We start from the raw sequence: 5526 nt of genomic DNA, 5'->3' as shown, positions 1-5526 counted from the left end.
CTTGCCACCCTTAATTCATCAGCTACGACTTGGCTTTCATCCTCCTCCTGTTAGTACCACATATCAAAGCAATCATTTTCTGGCTACTTTTCAGTGCCAGTCTCACTCGAGCTCAAGGCTAAAGTGCAACTCAGATGAGTCAGAAACATCACAATTTATGATGAATTATATGATATCTGATCGGTGCCTCCTGCGTGGCTGGGCCAAGTGGGAGCAGTCAGTGTGTCCAGGGTGACACGGTATGTCACAAGAGAGAGAAACAGTTTGGATTAGTAATGACATGTGCCAGGAGGGCTTGTCTGCTTTACAGTCAGAGGTGATGTGAGGAAGATGAGACAGAATCAGGATGGCAAGAGAGGGAAGAAAGAGAGCAAAGGCATGTTGACATGAGTGCATTTATTCTCAAGTGTACAGTATGCTAGAATGATAGGATCTATATTAATCATGTTATATTCTCTGTCAGGTTTCTGGCTAATATAGGTTGACTGATGAGTTAATACATGTTAAACATGTTGTAATCATACATGTAGAACATACATTTTCTCCCTCTGGTCCTGCTGTCCATGTTGTGCTGGTGTTTTATCATCACTGGAACAACACTGCCACTTAGTGGCTGGATTATCTCTCCCTCTGGACAAAACTCATTGCAAGGCTGGCTTAAGTACACTCATACAGCTCTTAGCCCTGTGTGATATTTGCACCACAACTGAACTCATGAGGATCACTTGAGGTTTTTGGCCTGTGGGGAAAAACACTTTGCATGCTTAAATGTGGGGCAGTGGGAATGGGAAGGAATTTGGGGCGAAAGTCTTGTTTGAACTGCTTGTATCCCCCGTCTGCTGTTATGATTTAATACCAAGCTATCTGTTATTACCCAAGTGGTATTTATGGACTCTTGTACCACCAATATCTGCAAAGCTTGCTGTTACTTTCTAGCTTTGCAACCGTAGCGAGGTTTCAGCCTCAGGAACTGTATGTAAACATTTTAAACTACTCTCATGCATCTCATTGTCTCTGCTCTGACACTGATTCAACCTCTTCTTGAACTGTGTGTCCCTTTACACTGTGAGATTTACTGTCTGTGTATTGTGCAATAATCATGCACTATTTGTAGTTACTTCGATACACCAGTGCCACCCATGGCTGGAGGAACCTCTTTGTGCATTGTGTTCCTATGCTTGAGCACTACATTGTCCCACACGGGTAAAACGGTAATTTGATCAAATACATTTAGGAATGTTGAATTTGTAAGCAGAATACAGAAATATAAATGGTCCTTGGAGCTAGGAGGCTAGCTTATTGTATTTATTTATTTATGTATATATATATTTTGGGGACTTTTTGCCTTTAATGGATGGGACAGCTGAAAATAGACAAGAAGGGGGTGAGAGAGGGGATGACATACACCAAAGGGCCACAGCTTATATATACAGTCAATGGGCCACAGGTTGGAGTCGCACTCCATGGCTGCTGCAGCAAGCACTTAGCCCCAGCACATGGCTTATTTTAACATAAAAACGGATAGCAGGGGAAACAGCTAGTCTCTGTATTATGGTCTTCAAATGATATCATGTGAACATGGCATAGAGGTGATGGCAAGACTCTAACACTCTAGGAGGTGCTGGTATAGATTTTTGAACTTCAGAAAGTCTAGGCTGTTTCCTTTGTTTCTAGTCTGTATTCTAAGCTAAGCTAACTGTTTCACATACGGTTTCTAGGGGGTTACTTACTGTTACTATGTTTTGTTGTCATGTCATCACTGTTAGGTTGCTGTAACCTAACCTAGAGGTGGTATTAGGTTGTGTTATTGAACCCACTTTTAGTCTTATGCTAGGTTAAGCTAACCGCCTCTTTGCTCTGTTTTCATACTTTACAGACAGATGAGAGATGAGATGCAGTATAGATGTTATCATCAAACTCTCGACAAGAAAGCAAATGCATATTTCCCAGCAAAACAAACAAAACAAACTTTTCAAATACAGTTTTATTTTCCTGCTTTTAAAACATGTGTACTACTATTTGCACTCAGCTGTAGCTTTACATGCCATCTCTTAACCCCAAATGTGAGCCCATGAACCATAAGCCGTTCAAACGAAACTCCTGGGCCATGAACCTTTTATCTTTGAGAAATGACAGCCTCATGTCACACTGATTCATGCATGTACTATCACTTTCAAGCTCACCAGGCACTAAACAGACTCTGCTGAAACTCTCCATCATTGACCTAAAACTTCCCTGTGAACGTACCTGACAGGTCAGGTCTCGGCCTGCTGGTCATAACGGCCAAGGTCAAGTGAAACATTTGTCTGCAGTCATCTGGAAGTGGAGCCTCTGGGTAGTAAACACTGTGGTCAACTCACGGTCAGTATGTGCAGCTCTCCCACGCCACATTGTTGTCAGCTCAAGACAACATACAGTGATCCTGAGATGCACATTACTGTCAGAAAGAATTAAGTGTGCTCCAATTGAAATGCAAAAGTTAACTTCAGATTAAAACTATGGCTGTAATTGGTCCAAAGTATTGACTGATTTAACTCTTTTTCTACTGTGTAGTTAAAGAAGGAAGTGTTTTTCCTTCAGCCTTGTTTTTCTATCTGTTAATCAATGCTCAAAAATGAAAGAAGGCCTTCACATATAGTAGAATCGGGCCATTTGCCATGCATGCTGGGACAAATTAAAGTGTTCTGTAAAGCTTTTGCTGGGCTAAAACATTGAAGGTTAGGAGTTTTCCAGCTCATCAGGCTTTAGCTGAGTTAATGAACCCTCATAGCCGTGCCCCCACGGTCTGGTCTGAGCATTACTCACAGGCTAAGCAGGGAAAAAGAAGCTGCCAGTGTTCCTACGCTTCAACAAGCCACTGCACACACACAGATCATGACTGTGGAAGTTACCGGGTCACAGAGGTCTACGCAACATCTGCTGATCCTGTGTGATATCTCAGGAGAGTTAAATCAGGCTTTGCTGCAATATGGATAAACAAACACAAATGTGCTGGGGCATAATTGAATTACTTCTATCCACCAAGAACATTGAAGATGAAGGGTGGATGCCCCTGGACATGTTTGTGTTTGTTTGAGCTGTAAAGTCAACTGATGTCATCTCGCAGAGGATTCTCTGGCCCAGATTCTCTCACGTTTGTTTTCACAACTGTACAACATGCCCATCATGAAGAAATATAATTTCAATGTATTAATAATTTTCTTTTTCAATAATTCTCTTTATTGAATTTCTCAAGTTATATATAAAAAAGTACCCCAGCAGACAGAAAAAAAGAACTCTTAAGTACACAGTATATTTCTATGCCCTCTGACACTGCTTCCAACAATACATTTAAAATGTGAAATTAAAAACTGCCATGGGAATTGCAATAAGAAAAGAAACAATTTACTCATAGGGATCCGACTCTTTTTAGGAAATTGTTTTCAGTGGTCGTTTAAGGGGCACTCTGTGTTAGCTTGCTTTTATGGCGTTCATGGCCTTTTTCACCACTTCAGTTTTTCTTACATAACATTAATTTGGCTACAGCTCAGGCTAACATACAGTTAACATACCACTTCAGCAAGGCCTCAGAGCAGCTCTACCAGGTGAGCTATCTGGGTGCCCCTTTATTTCAACTGGTCATTTAAATTATTCCACAAGGAACAAAATTAGACACTACTATTTTTTTTTTTTATCCCAGTGACCATTTAACATAATGTACAATCTTACATTTCAGGAGCCCATCTACAAGGGGAGAGTACGGGGTTGCTTTCTATGTCTCATTCAGTAGTGTAGGGCCCAGATAAAGTTTACATTTAGCTTTAAGTATGTCTACTGACTACCCAATGCACATCTGACTCTGGGAGATTTTACTACTACACACTACACTAATACAGTAAACTTGTAATCAAACAGTTTACACATCCAGCAGATACAGACCAGCATCATTAGAGGTCACAATTCTGGCCACCTGATGAATTTCCCTTTAGCTCTGTTTTGGACTCCACCTCTTTAGATGTTAAATGCCCCACTATGTTCACCAGCTAACTTCGTCTGTCTGCTTTTTTGTGCTGAGCAGGTAGTGTTGTGGGTTTTTCAGGCTTTTTTTGCTGAAAACAGCTGCCTGCTGCAGCCATTAAGTTACACTAAGAACAATGAGCGAACCAAACAATGATGTTGAAGACCAGAAAACCAAAACAATGCGCTGAAAGATGCTAAAATGCTCCATAAAGCTTAAGAGTTGGGTAATAATTGTGTGGGTTTGTCACTATGACAACCCCTTTAACCTTACACACAGTCATTTGATGCATTGTTATTATAAAAATATTTATTAAAGCATCTTTAAATTAGAATTAAGTGTCAAAAGAGGTATTTGGGGCCTTATGTGAAAAGGTATTTTGATGTTAAGCAAACATACATCCATACATTCACTACCTTACACACTACCACAGCAAACACACACACAAACAATCAAAGATACACTTCAGAATATGCAAAATACAAGTTACTGGTGAACATTAACTGCACTTAGCTACAAAGGAGAACACATGCTACACTACTGTACTACTCACTGTGACATTATAGTGCATTATACGCAGCGCTGTTTCATCTGAAACATCCACCGGAAATATGACATGTATTATTCAACCTATTATTAATTCATGTTAAATTCATCAGTGATAAACATGTATGTCTTTGGAGAGCACTAAAAAACTGCATGGAGAGAGTGAAGCAGAAACTTGAGGAGATACAGTACCATGTAAACGCTTACAGCTTGGCAACACTGAACATTTCCAGTTATGCAGTGTTGATTACTTGGCCTAGATACAACAATATGGATTATTCTTATCCACGCTTCTCCCAATGATGTGATGCATCACGGGGCAAAGGGTTTCTTAGTTCAGTGGTTTACATAAAGCATGTCGCATCAGAAATACAATGTTATGGTGCTGTCATGCTGAGATATTTCCATAGAACTTCCACCAGGTCTGTGATTCAATTATGCTCTGCTCTATAGTTTACAGTTATCACAGAATCAAATAAAGAAACAACAGCGAGGAGATTTACAGATTTCATGGAGATTTTGAAGAAATTCCATCTTCTTGCACCAGTGCGTCTATTTGAGCAGAAGAAGAATTCTTAAAATTCATTATTAACCCATCACTGAAGCAAAAAAAGCTCTGGATTGATTAGAAGTAATTACTTGACTGCAGACCAAAAAAAACCTAAATGAGATCTGTACTGAAAGCTACTGGCCATTCAAACAACACTAAAGAGCATGAAAATCTCAGCCTGCAGTCCGTGGGAGTAGCTAAGCAACCGTGCAGAAAGAACGCCTTTAGAAATCTGTCTGCATTTCTTTGACGGCTGCAGATTACAACTGGATTGGTTTTAAACTTCCAACAAGGTGTTGGAAGCGCTCCCTGACAGAGTTGTGATTGGGAATGAGTGGCCTTACGGTATGCTATGTCAGAAGACATTAGCTTACACGCAGACTGATGTTTAAATGGGGATTCTATTCAAGGATTTGTGGGAGGGAAAAGTCTT

This window comes from Morone saxatilis, unplaced genomic scaffold (genome assembly GCF_004916995.1).
Source record: "Morone saxatilis isolate NCDOM2014 unplaced genomic scaffold, NCSU_SB_2.0 Contig12, whole genome shotgun sequence".
Lineage (NCBI taxonomy): Eukaryota > Metazoa > Chordata > Actinopteri > Moronidae > Morone > Morone saxatilis.
Note: the sequence above shows the minus strand (reverse complement) of the source record.